Here is a 20,663-nt window from a genome sequence, read left to right as displayed (position 1 = left end):
CATATCTTATAACTTACACACACATATACATAAAATTCATATTGTATATTAAAAATATTGCAATCTTATATATTAAATGTTTGATTATCGTAATAATAATTCAATCCGGAGAAGTGTATAGTTTTGCTTTCGTTGAAAGAAATGTATTATGAGTTCGAATTATTTTTTTAATCTGTATATTTTAAGAATGTGATGTTCGTATACATATGCAAAATTAAGTGGAAAATATATAGAGAGCTCTGTTTCTTCTGAGCGATTATTTATTTCGCATGAAGAACAATGAAAATGCTTTATGTATTTTGCACGAGTGATATGTGCTCGTTGTATTCAAGCAGCAATGATTAAATAAATGAAATCCTTCAAAGAACAGACAGCAGAAATTGAACAGGATTGCGATAACCGAAGAAAATTTAAAACATAATTGATTATTTCTAAAGAAAGAAAAAAAAATCATTTGAAAGTGGACACAGCTACCTGAGAAAGCCATTAATCACGAAAACGTTGTAAGAATGGAATGTGATGAAAAGAATGTGGTGAAAGGTTTGACAAGATAAGGTTCTGTGTGATACGAATGCAAATCCTTTCTTTTATGTATACGTTACCGTGAAAGACCGAAATTGGAGAATGTCGACTTTCACAGGTGAATGTCAACATTCACCAAATACGTTGGTGAAAGATCGAATATTGCATTACGTTCTTGTATATTCGGACCCTCACCGGTGTATGTCGACAATCACGGATATACTCTAGTGTAGGTCGAAAAGAGAGGAGTATATGTATACGCTGTCATTGCAAAAGGAAGTGTTCCACAAATAAATGCAGTTGTAAAAGCAAAGCTTTCATTTTGCCTTTTATTACTAACGTTTTGTGTCTTTACTTTATTTATTAAATATCAAGTTTTTGACTCTTACCCATATGAAATTCGATTCAACAGCAAATTCACAAAATTTTTAAAACCAGAATATCTTTAGAATTTCCGACAGACAGTCTCGAGAGCTGGAGATAAAAATGTCTTTTTTTTTTTTTTTTTTTTTTTTTTCTTTTCCCATATACGGCTGGCTTTGAAATCATTGAGTTTGTTAACCAAAAATTCATTAAGGTTTCACAAAATATGAAAGAGATAGTAAAACAAATTCGCACTTCCATGTGCCCATGTTACGTTGGAGGATTGCGTTATTCAAAATTTGATGGTTCTGGGTACCAGTTTGTTTCAAAATGCAAGAACTTTACACACATTCATGCAGATTCTTCATTATTTAATTAGTTTAACTATAATACGAGAGATAATATTTGGTCGCAACAATTTGAAAAGTGATACAACGCATTGAAGTGTTTCAACGCAAAATGCCACTAATGCTTCGAGACTAATATCCCATTCGGGATTAGAGTCTCTTGTGAGCTAATCAATAATGATATCCTTTAGTTTTACTGCAAGTACAATTTGATTGTACCCGCTTGAAAAAAGATAAAATAATCGAAATAAACTAATTACTCATACACCTCTGTTTTATTAGTAACACATTGAATTTAATATACTCTTTACTTGATTTCGCATACAAATCGTTAAGTCGTTTCATTAACTGGGATAAAATAAAATAGAACTATTGCAAGAAACAAAAAATTCTGAAAGCTTTCAGATTTTATTTTAAGGGGCATTTTTTAGCGTTTTGTGCGTTAACTTTATTTATTCAACAGCATGTTCTGTGCACTTAAAGCATAAAATTCAAAATTCATTTCAACAGCAATATCACAAAATAATTTAAAAAGAGCATATCTTTAGAATTTCTGGTGACAGTCTCGTGCGTTGGAGGATTTTTTTTTTTTTTTTTTTTCTTTTCGTACAGTGTTGCCATTGCTCGCTTTGGAATCGTTGTATTTGTTAATCAAATATTCGTTTACAAAAAAAGTTTACAAAAAGTGAAATAGATAATAAAATTCCAAATTTGGTCTTTCAGATACCCATATTCGAGTGGAGGTCTACGTTATTCAGAATAGGATGTCTATTTTTCCACACTGACAGAAACATACATACATTGATGTGGATTCTTCAGTACTCAATTTCATTAAATATAATGCAGAGCTCTAACATTTGGTGGCATGTGAGCCAAAGAAAAATGGCAAAACGAAATTAATAGCTCTTCTGGCCAAATTGACCGTTTTGGCTACTTTGTTTACAGATTATACGTTCTTGCATTGCGTAACTGTATTACAAATTATAGTTGTTTGCTGGTATCATGAAAGATACTTTTATTTTGAAGAAAGTTAAAGGGCAATTTTAAATAATTTCAGCTTCATGCTCTGTCTCGGTACCTTTATAAGGAAACACTGAATATCTCATTAGTGAATTTAATACATTCATTAATGATATATTAACAGATTATAATTGAAAGGAAGGACAAATATGATATCAATTGTTAATGCCAAACAAAAGAATAATTGAAATTAATTAAATACAATAATTTGGTTGCTGCTTTTCCAATAATAGAATTGAAATCAGCCAAGTAATTAGTGCAGTAAAATTCTTAGAAATAATGATATTAATTTATCGATCGTTCGCTGTCAACTGAATTTAGTTTTGAAGGATCTGTTAAGATTTATGAATGCAATCAACAGATAGATAGATCCATTACACACAAGTGACATTAGTCAGTGTGCTCAAATATGCGTCCAAATGTTGGAGATTTATTTCGCCAAATGTAAGCTAATTTGCTTTCTTGAAAGTAAATTCTTAAACTACCCGGTAGAGAGAAAATCTTAAGAGGAGTGATAAAATGCCTTTTAAAGAGGCTCTTTTAATTGCTTCTCACTTCAAAGCAAAATTTCTCCGTTTGTAAATGGGAAAGCAGAGCGCAAATGAGGGAAAGGAGTTATTAAAATGGTAACCAGAAGAATGTTGCATTTAGTAATGGGATATACTTTTCTGAAAGAGAAGTGTTACCAAAGCTAATAAAACTGATAAAGCGAGAGGAATGTAAATATTTGTTTTGCGTTTGTTCAACAGTAGAAGTTTGCTGACATAAGATAGCAGTAATGTTTCGTGACGCTGCCTGGAAATTTTATAATTGCTTTATACGTTTCCTCAGTTTTCCATTCGGTTGCTGAATTCACAAATATGTAATTCAAAGTAGTTCTGCTCAGATTGAATATATTTTTGATGCTCGATGCTTATTCATATTTCTTTGTTAGAATGTTAAAATATTAAATAAATAAATAGAGGCGCCAACCATATAGCAAATATTAATTAAGGAGTCATCGTGCATCGTAAGACAGGAATAAATGTGGTAATATTCTTGCAGCGTAAACCCTAGAGCAAAGTAAAAACTATTAATATTAAAATGCCTAATATGAACTCAGATATGTTGTATATTTATCGCTATAAAAGTAGGAAACGAATTATTATATTGTTAATGCGCCATAAACTGTTCGTTGTTTTTTAATGTTAAATATTTTTACTACACTAAATACTTTTACAATCTATTAAATAATTTTACCATTTAAAATCTACACTATATAAAATATTATTCGAATATTCTAAAAATGACATTTTGCACAGTTAAAAAAATAAAAACTTTAAATTAAAATTAATTTCATATTTTTAAGTTTTGGAACAGACCCATTATGCAATGAAATGAAGTTTTGAAATGAGTTTTGAAGTGATTACCTGCGCCCTAGTATTTAACTCTTTCGCATCGAAGTCGCCTGTAGCGCTCGTTCATTCAGGCAACGGCAAACCGCCCCAACGCCTCGTTTATTTTCTATTTAGTTCTTTCCCCTCCACGTTAGTGTATAGCTCATTGGTTTCGCGAGTTGTTAAAAGACATGTCAATCATTCTTTTGAAGCAAATAAAGGAGAAATACGGAAAGCTATTGACGTTCGCAGGTGCAATCGGGCCCTAAGGTGAAACTGCACACAATGGATGAATGGATGAAACCGCAGAAGGGGGAAAGGAAAACTATTCCAAGACAAATTCGTAAACACGGGCGTTTTCGATGTTTGTTGAAAACAGTTTTGGTCGTCTCTGGATGCGAAAGAGTTAAATGTCGGTTACATGGCTGCTTTCCTACATATGTAGATCATTTCTATTCCCCATCACCAAGCTAAAAATTTAAATAATTGCAATTAATTCTATAAAATTAAAATCATTAATCTTTTAAGAAGCCAATTAATGCTTCCTCTTAGAAGTAATGAACGAAAACATTAATGTAATCAAAAATTTATTTTTATTTAATTTTTTAAATTCTATTATTACGAAAATTCTGTTTTGCTAATGGAGAAAAAGGTGATTAGACGACGTCTCAACAACACTTTAAATTTCCGTATCATCTAGCTGTTCATCTTTACAATTAACAAAATTGCACTTAAAATTCGAGGTGTTCTTTTACAAACACAAATCCTTTGATTTGGCCCACATTATTTGCCAAAACGGTCTATAGTCTCTAAAAGCAATTTTCCGTGGTCTACTGTAAATGCCTTTTTAAACTTTTCGTTTGTCTGTTGACATATAAAAAAATCTGATGTGTACACCACATGACTTCATTGTACGGAATATTAAATTATACGCATTTTTTCTTGCATTTCATTTAAACTTATTAGATTGAATTAAACCTACTTCGCCGACAGCGCATAAACCACAATAGAATAAATGCATTCTTTAAAATTCACTTTGTTTACCATAGCGACGCTCTGGCGCTAGGTTTACTTAACAGGTACATTTATTTTTTTTTTTTCCTTTAATGTTCGCTCGAAAGGACTGTCGAAGATCATCTGGGGTAAGATATTATTATATTAGTAACGATATTGCAAATTGGTGATCCCTAATTGTATGCCTTCTAAATTATATAACATTTTCTTTTTAAAATAACCTTTTTACCTCTATCGTGTACAAAAAAAGATATATTAAAATTTTAACTATTAAAGAAAAATTGTTTTAATTCACTGAAATGACAAAAATTATCCTAAGGGAGCATACTATAGTTTAACAGTATGGAGAGTCAACTAAGTCATTTTCCTGCTACTACGTCAAAGAGAAAATTATCTTAGAAGGAAAATATCTTATAAATAACATGTGCTTTTGAATGAATCAAGAATATAAAAATTAGTAGTTATCTAGAATCTAATGAGTAGAACTTTTGCAAGATGTAATTAACTTGAAGGATTTAACTCCGCATACTATCTAATTTCAGAAAAGTGCTTGAAGATTTTCGGATTGCTTAAGAACAGGATATGCAGGAATATATTTTATTTCATAAAGCATGTCTACGTTAATGGAAATAAATATATCATAAACAGCTCTGTGCCATTTATTCCTAAAAATAGAATAGGTAGGCTTTTTTTTTTTTTTTATAAAATTACTTATTTATTGCTTCATCGGAACCGTACAATTAAGCAAAATTCAGTATCAATTATAAATTTTGTTAAAAACTGCTCTTGTGTCTGTGAAAATCACTCAAGAGTGCATTAAAATGAAATTATTTCAAATAATGCTATTAAATATACAAAAGGAGAATAATAAAATAATGCTATCTTTACTAATATTATAAATGCGAATGTGAGTTTATTTGTGCGGTTGTTGGTTTGTTACGCTTTCACGCCTTAATTACTTAAATCCTTCACATCCAATCCGCCCGACACAGTCCTACATTGAAACAACCAGAACCCCCCGAAAATGGCAGATATTGTAATCTATTTCTTCCCCCCATTAAGGAATGCACAGGTGCACTTTCCCCAAATGTATTGTATGAGTTTACTGCAGACAGCTTGTCCTAAGAGGTTTTCTTTATCTTTTGTTTGATCGTGACATTTCGTTGTTGATTCTTTTGTGGTCCAGTGCTTTAAACGGCAATAAATGAGCAGTTTAAAAATTTAAGGATTATATTTATTTTCAAACAATTTATTCCTTCCTATAAAAATAACGGAAATATACAAAATCACAGTCGTGATCATAACCAAGCCGGAAAGACTTGGTGATCTGACCTTCAGAATAGTTTTATAAAGAACGGGGTCAAAGGCTAATGGAATCTTTGTTAGAAAGTACAAAACAAGTCATTGGAAATCTTCACACCTATTTTCTGCGCTAATGGACGGGGAGGGGAGGAAATTGCTGTGAAACTGGAAAACTATTTCGGGCGGTTTGGGTATTTTGAGGATACATCTTAGCGAAGGGTCTGGATTTCAAAGAGTTAACCGATCATCATGAAATTTTCAAAAAAAAAAAAATTTTGATATATTAGAAAAGTCATAAAATGTCTTCGAACGACTTTAATTAGCCGAGATATTAATTAAAAACTACGCTTTCCCTGCATTTTTCACTTACTTTGCCCTATTAAAGGGATCTGGCTAAGAGCCAATTAATTTTTTCACAAATATATATGGAACGGAGGTTAGTTGAATTTCGAGACACATAATCCTTGATTCGAAAAATTCGTCGGAATCCATCGATACCATTCTCATCTTCGTACGAATTTAATCAGCTGAAATATTAATTAAAAACTCTGAAAACTATGCTTAATGAATGAAACTCAATAGCGACATTAGGGATTTTTTCTCAGGTCTTCCCGTGTGGGTTCAATAAATTGCTGATAAAATCTAATTACTTTTGATTTAATAATCCAAATTTCTCCAAATTTAGAAATTTGTGTCGCACTCTGAATGATAGGAACATTAGTGGTGTAACTGTTTTTGTCGCTTAATTATTTCGAGCTCAATCGCAGATGAAGCAATACTCCGCTTGCTATTGTTAACTCTTTGTTGACAGGCTGGGATTAGAAAGCGACGGAGGGGGTTGCGCAGGGGGCTAGTAGCTGATATCAGGTCGACCGTTGGGTTGGCGAAAAGATCAAAGTTCACGGATTTACACACATAAAATCGTTTAAAAATTTAATAATTTGATTTCTAATTAATTTACTTGAAACTATTATCAACATTTCGGCTTTTGTGATATATTTAATGTTTTGTTTCGTATTTTTTAAAGATCTATACATTCGTTTTATATATTTCTGTTATTGTTGCTTGAAAAATTGCATTTGCATTTTATATTTTTTACATTTTAATGTGTGCGATAACAATTATTATTTTATTATTTTAAGGCGCTCGAATGTTCTTTATTTTTAAAAATAATCCTTTGGTCAGGCGTAAATACAAAATATCCGAGACCTATAGGCATTGGAAAAGAGCAGTATTTACTGAAATTTTACGCTGAGTGTATTTTTAAATTTCACTGGGAGTTGAAACTTAATTGAGGACATCAACCCTAGCGAAGCCGCAGGTAAAGCTAGTTAAATATAAAAAGGAGATGGCAATACAGCAGAACAAACATAAAATTCAACTTCATAAATGCAACAAATTAGTACCTTAATAACGTTTCTGTGCATTATACAGATGGGATTATCGTTTTAAAATTATAAGGTATTTCTACGGCCTTCCGGCATATCTATGCGGTGTAACGCTCAGCACGCTCGTCGCGTATCAAGAGGTCCGAGGTTCGCATCCCGGCGAGGGCATTGCTCGTTTTTCATGACTCTTGCTTAAAAAAAAAAAAAAAAAAAAAAAAAAAAAAATGCTAATGTCTTTCCAATATCACCTAATTTTGCCTTCTGGAACTACGAGATATATATCCGCCTTTCTATTCCGCTTTTAAATTAATGGAAGAATTGGAGCAGAGAGCGGAAATGATGTAACGGACCGATTGTTTATAATGTATAAGTTATAGGATAACAGGAAATTAGTTATTGTGTACAAGAGGTTTTTATTGCATATTCTATCAACAATCTGTTTTTAACCACTTGAGGATATCTTAAAAATGTCGTTGTGCAAATATATTGCAGAAATAACATGACAGTCATAGAAAGCTTTTTTAATCTTTAAGGGGCAACTATAATTGCAGAAGTTAGACAAATAAATGCTCCTTGTAGTAGAAGTGGATAGGATTCAAAAGGTTCCAAGAGAACGAAAACGAATTTAGTGAAGTTGTATGGTCATCACAATCTGCGTCTGTACGCAATAGATCGCCTTGGTAACGAAAGAGAAAGTTAAATCGTTTATGGCGCTTGTCTTCCATACAGGGTGATGTCATGGTATTCGCATAAATCAGATTCAAACTGTTTATTAAATTCATGCCTAAGGTATTTCGATCTATTATTCTGGAGAAAAGAGGGCAACACTTTATTAAGTATGATGATGCAGTAGAACCATAAAGTATCTCTAAGTAAATGCAATTTGTAAGGTTTCAATTAGCTTACATACACAATTACTTTATGATTCAGATCTTTGATATCACCTTTCCTTTCCATTTCCTCATCAGAATGGTAATGAAGTTATATATGTTTAAGTCGAGGATTTTGGATTGTAAGAGAGAGCGCAGTTTTACCTCTCGAGGCAACATTATTAGGTTTCGCCAGCTCTGATACAACTGTAATTCTTCAACGTTGCTTGCTATCTAAGTTGTTACGCCGGTGAGATGTTTTGAACCAACTTCGCGATAAATTAATTGTGTAGCCTCTGGCTACTAGACATAGTTTAAATCTTGAATTTGTCTATTACTTTAAATCATCCCCACCCTCACAAGTGTTGATTGAGCTTATCAAGCAAGAGTCGTGCTTTTATGTTAAAGCTCTGATTTAATAAAAATGTTTGTTTTAAAACATTTTTTGACTTTGTAGTTTCTTCCGAACGAAGAAATAATTCGCTGCGCGTCTGTTAGGAATTTGATGCTAGTTTAAGCTACTAACGATAGTAGATTCTAAATTATAAATTTTCATTATTAATATTCCGAAGAGTATGACCCAGCACTTGGAATGCTTGTGTTAAAAGACTATAGCTTCTGGCTTCTCTAAATATCTCTCAAGATCAGCAAGCGTATTTTGTGCTTAAAATGAGTGTTTTAAAGTATTTTTCTGGATACGAATAAAAATAAGTCTTGTTTGTTTTTCAATCACAATTGCACTTTTTTTGTTCAGTTGATGGATACAATTATTACTTCAAAACATTTGTACAGTCTTCATCACAATAATGTATATCAAATATACATGAAAATATGTATCTTAATTTAATTATTTACATTATATACTCCAAAAAGCTTACTTCACTTACAACAAAAATCTATAACGTAGTTTTGTGAGACTAAAGGTTGATCTTAAAGTGATAGTTTAAAAAGCTTTCATAAGCTGATGACATTTCGAATAAATGTAATTCGATCACAGACATTCTTAAATAAATAATTGTAATCTGCGTTCTAATTCTAAGTAATAACACTATATGCCTTTAATCTCAATAGATTGTAGCTCAGTCTTTGTAATATCTCTTTATATTACAAAGCCTTTTCAAGACCTTAATATTGTGATACTCGAGTCGTAAACTAAAAGGATTTGAATCGATCTGTATTTATGAGAAATTCAGATTCAGAGGCAGCTAATGCTACATACATGAATGTGATTATTGATGTGCAAGATTTACTCTTTCTATAAACTGTAGTTATAAGCCTTTTAGTCTTTGAGAAATACATGAAATTTACCAGATAAAAGGTCGAATAATTTCGCTCACAGACCCATGCTCAAATTTCTCTCTCTGTATTCTTCTTTTATCTCTTTCATCACTTAATATTCGACTTCCTAGACAAACACAATTAGCTAAATGGAACTGCATTTCAAATGTTTTGATGTTTGAGGGAAATATCCTTGAGTTCTTTTGACGTTAATTGCTTAATTCCATTAAAACCCTTCGGTTCCAGCAGCTCATCAATAAAATAAATTTTGTTGTGCTCAAATTTTCTCTTGCATTCTCTTGCATAGTTTTTATTTTGATAGATAATTAAGAGTGATATATTCTCAATTACTTACCTAAGAATAACATATTTTGAAGGTTTATTTCTCCTTAGAATTTCCATTAATTTCATTTGATCTGAAAGTACTGTAGTAAAGATTTATTTATTCAGAGAGTTATTTTATAAAGCAGTGACTATTGATGTCAGTTGGACATTTTCTGAAAAGAAAGGTAAAATATATGTTTTCTTACTAATTCCTCACTTTATGTTATATGTATCTATAGTCCTTTATGTTTCCTATACATACAAGAATATACATACTGTATATTCCAGCATTCAATATTAATTTTAATTCTTTTTAAGCTATTTAATGCAGATTTAGTTATAGAAACAAAATGAGTGACCAAAAAAAAAAAAAAAAAAAAACTATGAAGTCAAAATTAATTTTAATTCTTTTTAAGCTATTTAACGACGCAGATTTAGTAATAGAAACAAAATGAAGTAGAATGCTGCTATACATACATTGCAGCATTCAATATTAATTTTAATTCTTTTTAAGCCATTTGATGCAGATTTAGTCATAGAAACAACTGTAAGGAAGACTTCAAATTAGCAATTTTTCCGTAATATTTGTCAATAGAAAAACACAGTGAAATGTAAATGTAGCTGTTTCTAATGTTAGACTATTATTGCTTCGATCGATGTTATGTAAACTCTGTCGTCGATAATGAGGGTCCAGCAAAAAAGCGACGATCCGGCACGCTGGCAGTTTTGACAATCCTGGATAATCAATTAGGCCTAATTATATTCTTTTAAATGCTGTAGACATGATTTAGTTTAAGTTGTTTAACATATTATAAAAATGAAACATGGTTAACGAAATAATTTATACGTTAGTCCACTAAATACGTTTAATGATTTAAAACACCTTAGTAAAGGCACAATGAAGTATGGCTTAGCTTTCTTAACCAATTTACGTTTTAAAGTTTCCTGCATTGACATTTAAATTGTCATATCCTCCAGTAATCATACAATGAGCTAATGACTAATTTCGTCTTCTAAAACTCGTTTTCGGTGACTTGTTCGAAGGAATATAAATATTATTCAGTATTTTAGAACGGTCGATAAAAGGATGGTCAGATTTTTGCCTTCATCAAAAGAGTTTTTCTTCTTAATTCTCTGGGCCTCCACCAGCAAGTTTTCGGTAACACTATGTTAACAGCAAACTACAATGAAAAGTAAACGCTCTTCTACCCGGTGTTAACTTGTAATTGCCTTCCTGGAGTTACTTAACTCCATAGTTGGAAATGAGTACTGTGAAAGTGCTATTTTCTGGTATGCTCGGGACATTGGAAGTTCTGCATTATTGAGCAGAGACAAAATATTGGCCCTGCTCAATATTTGTTTAAGACCATTTAAGACTGGGAATTCACCTTCGTATCGGCCCTATGCGAATGGACTGGTTAAAGTTTTCGTTTGGGTGTTTTACTTCATGTAATTTGAATACGGGCCACTTTCCCTTATTTATGCTCCACGAAGGCTTCCGTTTCCCTAGGAAGATAACACTTGCGTTTTTTGTCATATTTCAGTAACCTAATCTAACTTCGACGCTCGGTTACAATAATCTTCAGACTTTCTCTATGCTCTTCAGATGTTTCCCAAGTAGTAAATATCTCATTCATAGGAACTGACATTGCAATTCCTTAATACTACAGTTATAATTTAATACATTTTGCTTATAAAGGATAGCCGCACCTTCCCCTAATTATTTTCTCATTTGACGTAACGTTTAGAGTTAGAACAAATGAACCCATGACAAAATTGTTTTTTGTTCTTTTTATCCTAATATAATGTGAGGGATACACATATTATCATGTGCATAGAGAACAGAGATACACATATTAGACATATGCATCTCACACTTACTATCATGCTTGCCAACTTTACCAGAAATTCATATTCGTATTTTTGAACAATATATTTGAACAATGAGAAATCTGTATTTTTTTTTTTTTTTGTTCTATTTCATTTTCATGTTTGATTGCGCCGAAAAAGCTAATTCCTTTGTTTCTTGAATGTTCTGCTAAGCTCGAAGTATTAAGAAAATTGTCTATGGAAATATTCGTTCTCGTTGTTATAAAAAGGGCCAATCAGCCGATAAATGGTATGGAATGTAAAGATTTTTTTCAACTGGTCAGCTTTTCATCTTTTCCCAGAAAGGTTGTACGTTTACTATTTTACTCTTGCATAAGCAAAACTTTTATGTCGAATTTTTCTAGGTATGACATCATGCAATATACAAAGCAACATCTTACTTTTGGAGGAAACAATGGTCCTTTAGCTGTAATAATTTCACATTGTTAATGGTATAACAAACTGTCTCAGTAAGTTTTATGTACTTCTGAAGCGAGAGCAAATGAATCAGATTGTAATCTTTGTGATCTCACTGAATTTAATTTAGTCTTCTGTGTCATTATCAACAATCTTTTCATTTCCATTAATCAACATTTTAATGTCATTTCCCACAATCTGTCCATTGGCACTGTTTCATTGAAGTTTTTGGGTCCCCGATATTTGGACTCTAAATTCAAACCAAAACGTCAAAGTGCCATGACCATATAACACTAGAATTACGGTGGTCTTCGAATACCTAGAATTACGGCGAGTGTCATTTTGACCCCTTGATAAGATATCTGCATATTCCTGTATATGATATAATATATTTGTGAAAAAGAAATTATAATAACGCAAAATATGACAACTATAGTTTATTTTAATGAATATAGAGACCGTGCAGGTATGTAGTGAAATAATGGACAAGCATTTAAATATTTCTATCGGAAAATGTAATTTCTCTTTTTTTCATTTTCGATAGCTTACATTTCAGGAACACAGAAAATAAAATGTATAAATATTTACGCAAATTTTTCCAAAAAAGTTGTTTTTAATCCAAATATTAAAGTATTTTAAAGCAAACTTTTTGCTATAAAGAGTATATAGAAATAGAAATATATAGAAAAATTTTATTTACAGATAATATATTAGTCAGCACAGCAATTAGCAAACACGCTTATCTTTCTGATGTTTTGTGTGCAATATCCGCATACACAATTATTACAGTTGTCTCAAATATTAAGTTTTCTTACCTTTGCATTTCCTTACTTGACTTCTTCTTCTTTTTTTTTTTTTTTTTTTTTTTGGATTCTATTTAATCTTGTCCTTCCACAAAGCCACTTGAAGAGAGAACAAATTTGTTTTTACTAGATATAGTATATTCTTCTCTTAGTTCTTCTGCAAAACGCAATAAAGAATCCCTTCTGCTTATATTTTCTTTTGTAACTTCCTTATACATAATCCAAGCATTTATGCCTGCTAAGTCCAAAATATTGTAGAATACATGTACTGGCCAACGGCGTGATGGTGCTTTCACGGAGTACTTTCTTGTATCTTTTCCTAAATTCCTTTCTTGGAGAAGCTTTTCCTAAATATGGAAATCCGTTTAGTAAGTATTTTGTCCTAACGTCTACTGCTAGCCAAAATTTTATTCCGAATTTATCGTTCTTGTTAGGCATCTTGTTTTTGCAGGGAATAACTGTTTATCAATCGTAATGTTTTCATTTGTTTCATTTTACAGAAAGCTTACAGTTTTCCATAAAAGTATTCCATACCTCGGATATTAGTACAAATTTATCACAGTGTTAATGTGAAGACCTTGCTAGTTTATTATCAAAACGAAGAAATTTCATAATTTCCAGAAACCTATCTCTACTCATAGTTTCATGAAAAAACTTTGGTCCCCAAGTTTGGGACCACAAACAAAGAATTGGCGAGCCTTTGGCGGCTAATGCCTCTCTTACGTACAACAACGCGATGAATGCTTCCAGTTCTGCTAATAAAATAGTGAAAGAGTCATTATGAAGTTTACGCTTGGCTTCAGCATCAGTACACTACTTTATGACTCGTAAAACCTTTTCATTTATTATTAACTTCCACGCACTAAGAGCTTTACCAGAACAAATGTGACGTTCAGCATAGGATGTTGGTCCTGCATTTTCTCTCGCAAGATATTTTGCAAGGGCAGAAGACCAGAAGTAATTGAAGTATTTTCTACTTTCCTTACAGTTTCATCACTAGCAATTTCTTTACAAGTGTTAGTCTGAAATACGTTGAATTTCATATTCCCTTTTGAGCGTCTACTAGTTCCAGGTTTGGCATTCTTAGGTGCGGCAGAATTTGAATTCATAGAAACAAATCCATTTGTACTTTCACTTGAGCTAGAGGATTATATTGTCTGATTACTCTCTATAATAAATTCAGAACCATAAGGTGTTTCATCTCCATCTTTATCTGTAGAATTATTTTTGATTTCAAAACCGGAAGATAGTTCTTGCATCATTTTCATGATTTCTTCATGCGTTAGTCCTTTCCTACGCGCCATTAGTACGTCACTATAATAAATCCATGTAAATAGAATAAAATTTTCCACTAAAACTTGTTATGAATAAACAAAATATCTACGAAACATCTACAAATGTTCAGCTCGTAATAATCTCTTTTCTCTGTTTTCTTTCCACAAAGAAAAGTATTGCACATATTTCAAATCATGTGACTGGCAGATGTGAAACAACGCAGACCCACCATATTCTTTTCCTTTGTTTGCATTTTGTTTAGTATGTGCAAGTAAAAATAGTTTACTGAAGTAACAGTGTTCAGATAATACAATGGAGTGTATTCACATTTCTTTTCTCTCAAAGGGGTCAAAATGACACCTGCCGTATTTCTAAGTATAATCATTTGTTAGGGCTAAAATAAAAATATGATTTTCTCGAAATCTTTAATATTTCGTATATCACAATGATTTAGGAAAAGTCGAGAAAAGATTAAGATATTTGCGAAACAAAAGAAGAGCTGTCAGAGATAAAAGTTCGCTAGGTGTCAGAATGACCCCTTCCGTAATTCTAGTGATAATAGAAAAATAAATGTGTCTAGCTAGTCAAATGAAAAGTCAATGTTGTGCATGACGCAAAATGTTTCGTCGATAAAATGTTTCCATCCGTTACTTGCATTCCCAAATAATGCTCTTTCCTCAGAAAATATTGTTGACCCACCTGCTTTTGGCAGAAAATTAAAAAAAAAAAAAAAAATTTGCTGAAAATGTTACCTATTTTCCATATTTTCGTCTTGTCCTCCAAGCCTCGGTTCTTTCAGCTGGATCTTCATTGAACTAGAAATATACAATTACATAAACGGATAAAGATGCAGGTTTATATAAATGTACAGGCAGCTGCACATTTATGTATACGTCCTGAAGAATAACAAAGAATAAGAAAAAGATATATAGATTAAGAAGTATATAGATACACTGCGAAAAAAAATTAGGGCAGTTCTATATCTCCCGTTCTACTCGGCCGATGGACAAAACTCATATTGCATTTTTCATGTCATTGAGGACTTAAAACTGTTCCAAAAATTAAGCTATTAACTGCAGTCTCCATAAAATACGGGAAAGGAAAGTTTTCGTAATTTAACATTCGATGTATCTTTTAGATTTTGCTTAATATTCGGCGTATATAAGTCACATTCTGAACCGACACATATGAAAAATTAACATCAAAGTCATGGCTGTAAGTTCTTAATACGTTTCTCATGCTTAAATATCAGTAATGTCATCCCTTTATTGTTCTGTAATTTCATATTAATTTTCATATTCATCTCCACTCAATGCTGGTTGAGCTTCGACATCGGTATGAAAAATGATTTCGATTTTAACACGTAACTGTTCTAACAATTCTTCAAGCTAATTAACACTGTTTTCTGATTTAGCAAATTCATTTTTTATTTTTTAAAATAGATTTGTAATGGCAGTTTTTTAAACAGTTCTTTTTTTTCTAATTTATTTACATTTCTTCTTAGATTTCAGAACATATACAAAAATATACGTTTCAAGAACAAGAAATAATTAACTTTCAGTTAGAAAACAAATTTGATCTTCTTATGAATATTTCTAGAATAAGAAATAGAATCTTTCAATTTAATGCTCAGCGACCTGCCATTGATATTAAAGTGCCTTAAAATATCGCATTACAAAAAGTAATAATAAATTCATTTAATTGATTTATCTTCATTGTGAGTAACACAAGGTGTTAAATACACATTTCTTATAATAAGGGGCAAAAGTTTCTTGACATATATTTTACTTGACTCAAATGAAGAAACTAAATTACGCTACTTATAAGATTGGTGTTAAATATTTTAAGATTACTTTAAATTTTACTATTTATAATTTTTATCGCTTATAATCATATTTTAGATTCTTTTCCTAACGCAGAGTGTTTTTCTTGTCACATTCAAAGCGGGTCCAAGTTCAGTTTTGTTCCCAGATCTTAAACGGAGAAAATATGAAGAAGAAAAGAAGGACGCCCGCCATTGAGTAGTTAGAATGTGTCGCTATATTTTAGCAGCAATTATATACATAAATTTTTATAGCATGTATTTTTGAGAATTCAATCAACGAAATTTTTAATAAATAAATAAATGTTTTGTCTATTAATATCACGTCACAGGAAGCCAAATCCACTTATGTGTGTCATGGTGGAGAATAGTTCCAAATTTGTCAAAATCAGCGCAAATTTGAAGTAACACCAAAGAATTTGAATTCGTATTCTTTGTAACACAATGACTGAGTCATCCGGATCAGATAAACTACGCTGATTTGTTAGAGAAGCTAGAGAAACGTACTGCGCAAGCGCATAGCAACATGACTTGCTAAACGATTATTTTGGAAACTTGAAATGAAAAAAGTTTACTCAGATCGCTGTTGAGCGTATGCGAATAGGTTTCCGGAGTTTTTATCAAGACAGTGTGTTAAAGTAAAGAATCAGTGACCCGTGTGCTGTAGTAAGAAATTCATAGGCCGTGTTCAGAATGGTATGTTTCCCATATAAGTTTTTATTAGTAGATATTATATATGTATGTAAAAAATGTGACAGTCGCTTGCGATTTTCAAATATCAGTTTTGCTAATGTTTCATATTGGTGTATAATAATAATTTTATTATTCAATATTCATATCTTTTCGTAGTAAGGGAGTCTTATGAGAGAACTTTTAGCCTCGATTTATATTTTTTATGAAATGTGTTAGTATCATTATATCAATTCATTAATTAAAAATTCATTCGCGCTTTTAATTTTATTTGTTATATTTTTAAAATGAAGAGTTGTAATATTTAAGATACGTGTTATGTTGGTGAAATCAAAGAAATTATATACTATAGGATATTTGAGTAATAGAAAACTGTATGTCAGTGTAAAATTTATATATCTTACATAAAATGAATTAAAATTTTATAGCAACGAAAAAATAAAACCCAGGAATTTCTTTGAAAATCTTTTGGCACTAAGTTATATAAAAGTTTCTAATTTTATGTTTTTTTAAAATACCAGTCGAAAACTAAACTGTAATAAAACTGCGCAATTTGAAAAAGCAGATGAAATTTTAATTTTGCTTAAAGTCAAAACATTTGCTAATTAAAAAATAAGGAACCTATAATTTCTTAAAATTTTCTAGGCTATTTCATTTCTTTCGCTGGATTTAAAAATGCAAAAGTAAATCTTTTAAATACAGTCTAATATTTGAAAATGTTTTTTTAAGTTAAATATATGAAAAAAATGCAGTAATTTCAAAATGTAAAAATTGGAAGGGAAAAGATAATTCAATTTTTGAAAGTAAATAGTTTTTTTATGATACCTATTTTGTTAAAAATTTTGAAAGCAAAAATTCGAAATTAAAAGCCAAAATAGTTTTTAACTAAATATTTGTCATTGGCGTACTAGCTTAACAAATTATTGTCCAGGAAATTAAGATAGAGAACATAAAATCATGCATTTAAAACAACAGTTTGAAACTAGAAAATTTGCTACAATATCATTTCATGAAAAATTTAGAACCACGTGTTCTGAAGTATAACTTAGAGAGCACGTGGTTTGAGATAATTATTGCTGTTAATAGTTCAGCGCCCTGAACAACGTGGTCTAAGTTAGGCTAGTAGGGTGCACGTGGGCAAATGTTAGTTTCTTCTTTCAGCGTTAGGGTTTAATGCATGGCAAGGTTCTTTAATATTAAAGGTTAGGCCAGGAAAGGAAAAAGCGTGCCATTGGTTGCTGGTAGTGACGTCACCCGGGTGACAAGACACATAGCTGCTACATGATTTTCGTAATGGAAGAAATGTAATTACTTCTTCTAGAAAATAATATTTTAAATCTAAACTGATAGAAAATTTCAAACAAGCAATTTTCTCTTGGAATTTTTATGCTTTTTATTGGTGTAAATAAGTAAAAAATACTAAAATATTTAAAAACGAATTTTTGAAAGTTTAGTTTAAAATTCTAAATTGTGCTGCTTTTTTAAAATTATAGATGAGTATTGCAGCACAATTTCCATTGAATTTTATTTCAATTATATTTCATAATACATCATAGTGATAAACACTTTTGACACCTTAAATTTTATACATTTAATTCTAAATTTAAAATTGTATTTAACCACAATAATTAATTTTGCTTGTATTTTATAGTGATTATATTTTTAATTCATTTTTAGTTCCGAATAAGATTTTTTTAAATTTACTGTTAATTTAATTTATTAGCTCGAAGCGGCATTTTGCGCTGTTTCACTATAAATGTCAGTGTCTGCTTGCAGATTGTTGTTACCAAATATTATCGCCCTGTATTATATTTAAAGAAATTAAATAATGAAGAATCTGCATGAATATATGTATGGTTTTTGCAGTGACAAAAATGACGGTATCTAGAGCCATCAAATTTTTAATAATGTAATCCTCCACTCCAACATGGGCATCTGGACGGCAGAATTTCGAATTTGTTTTAATCTCTTTCATATTTTGTAAAACTTTAACGAATTTTTGATTAACAAACTGAACGAGTTGAAAGCGAGCAATGGTAACACTGTACGGAAAATAACATTTTCATCTCCAGTGCGGAAATTTTAAAGATATGCTGTTATCAAATGTATGTGGTTTACAGGCGAAGAACATGATATTTAATAAATATAGGTTACACACAAAACGTTAAAAAAAGGTTCCTTTTGGGCGTAATATAAAATCTGAGTGCTTCTTGATTTTCTTTCTTTATTTATTTTTTCTTCATTACACTGAGAAAATTTTATGCTCCGAACTTTATAAATTACTAAAATAAATAATCAACTTTAACGTTAATTTAGTGATGACATAATCAAATAAATGATCGTTTTGTAATGTTATTATAGTTTTGAAAATCACTGCCTGAAAATGTTCATTAAATGTTTTAAAAACATTATCAGGTCTTGTTTAATTTTACCTTATTTATTTCAAAGCATCACGTACTATCAATCTCGTTTAATTTTACTCTATTTTGATGCAGAATTAAGTTCATTAATTTTGTACTTAGAGTTTTTACCGTTTTCCAAAGTAAAGATGTTTGAACAATGAACAATGAAACTTATGGCGTTTGTATCACAAACCCCTTTTTAATTATTAAATGTGATACGTTGTATAGTGATGAGATTATAAAAGCCACAGTTCTTTCCAAATAGGATTTAATATATCTCATTAAAGCACTTTTTACTGCATCTCGCCCATTTTTTTCACGCGTAATTCTTGTACAAACATCTTTACTTTGGTGAAACGGTACAAATTCTAAGCACAAAATTTATGATCTTAATTTTCCGTAAAAATAAAGTAAAATTAAATAAGACTGATAGTATGCAATGCTTTGAAATAAATAAGATAAAATTAAACAAGATCTGATAATTTTTTTTTTAAATTTAATGAACATTTTCAGGCAGTGATTTTCCAAACCATAATAACATTTCAAAACGATCATATCTATTCGATTATATGATCATTAAATTATTAACATTAAAGTGGATTAGTTATTTTAATAATTCATAAAATTCGGAGCATAAAATTTTCTGAGCGTAATGTAGGGGGGGGGAGATAAAATAAAATCTAGAAGCACTCAGATTTTATATTACGCCCAAAAGGAAACATTTAAAGTTTTGTGTATTACCTATATTTATCGAATATCATGTTCTTTGCTCGTAAACCACATACATTTGAAAACAGCATATCTTTAGAATTTCTGCACCGGAGATAAAACTGTTATTTTCCGTACAAGGCTCGCCCTGAACTCGTTGAGTTTGTTAATCAAAAATTCGCTAAAGTTTTACAACATATGAAATAGATTAAAACCAATTCGAAATTCGGCCGTTCAGATGTCCATGTTCCGGTGGAGGATTACATTATTCAAAATTTGATGTCTCTAGATATTGTCGTTTTTGTCATAGTGCGAGAAACATTCATGCAGATTCTTCATTATTTAATTTCTTTTCATATAATACAGGTCGATAATATTTGGTTACAACAATTTGCAAGGAGACACGGACATTTATAGTAAAACAGCGCAGAATGTCGCTTAGAAACTAACAGCCTTTCTAGGCTACCCCCACTTTTTGGGCTAATAAATTAAATTAATAGCAAATAAAAAAAATCTTATTCAGAACTAACAATAAATTAAAAAAATAATCACTATAAAATACAAGCAAAATTAATTATTACGGTAAAATACAATTTTAATATTAGAATTAAATGTATAAAAATTTTTAAGGAGTCAAAAGCAGACCTTAAATTGCGCGGAGCGCACCGGAGCCCGGCTTCGGTACTTCTTAGATTTGGGATATATTCTAATTCTAGTCGGAGCGCACCAGAACCCTAAATAAGAAGGCCCCGGCACTATTTTATGTAACAGAACACTTATTTTAGTAGAAATTTGATCTAGAAAATTTTATTTTTAAAAATAAAATTATATAATAAATCGCTTATTAAATTTTAATTTATCTCTTTACATTTTA

The sequence above is a fragment of the Stegodyphus dumicola genome, chromosome 9, assembly GCF_044657685.1.
Source record: "Stegodyphus dumicola isolate Sdum_Otavi_A_Nest chromosome 9, ASM4465768v1".
NCBI lineage: Eukaryota > Metazoa > Arthropoda > Arachnida > Araneae > Eresidae > Stegodyphus > Stegodyphus dumicola.
The sequence above is the reverse complement of the archived record's forward strand: the minus strand, read 5'-3'. Positions refer to the sequence as shown.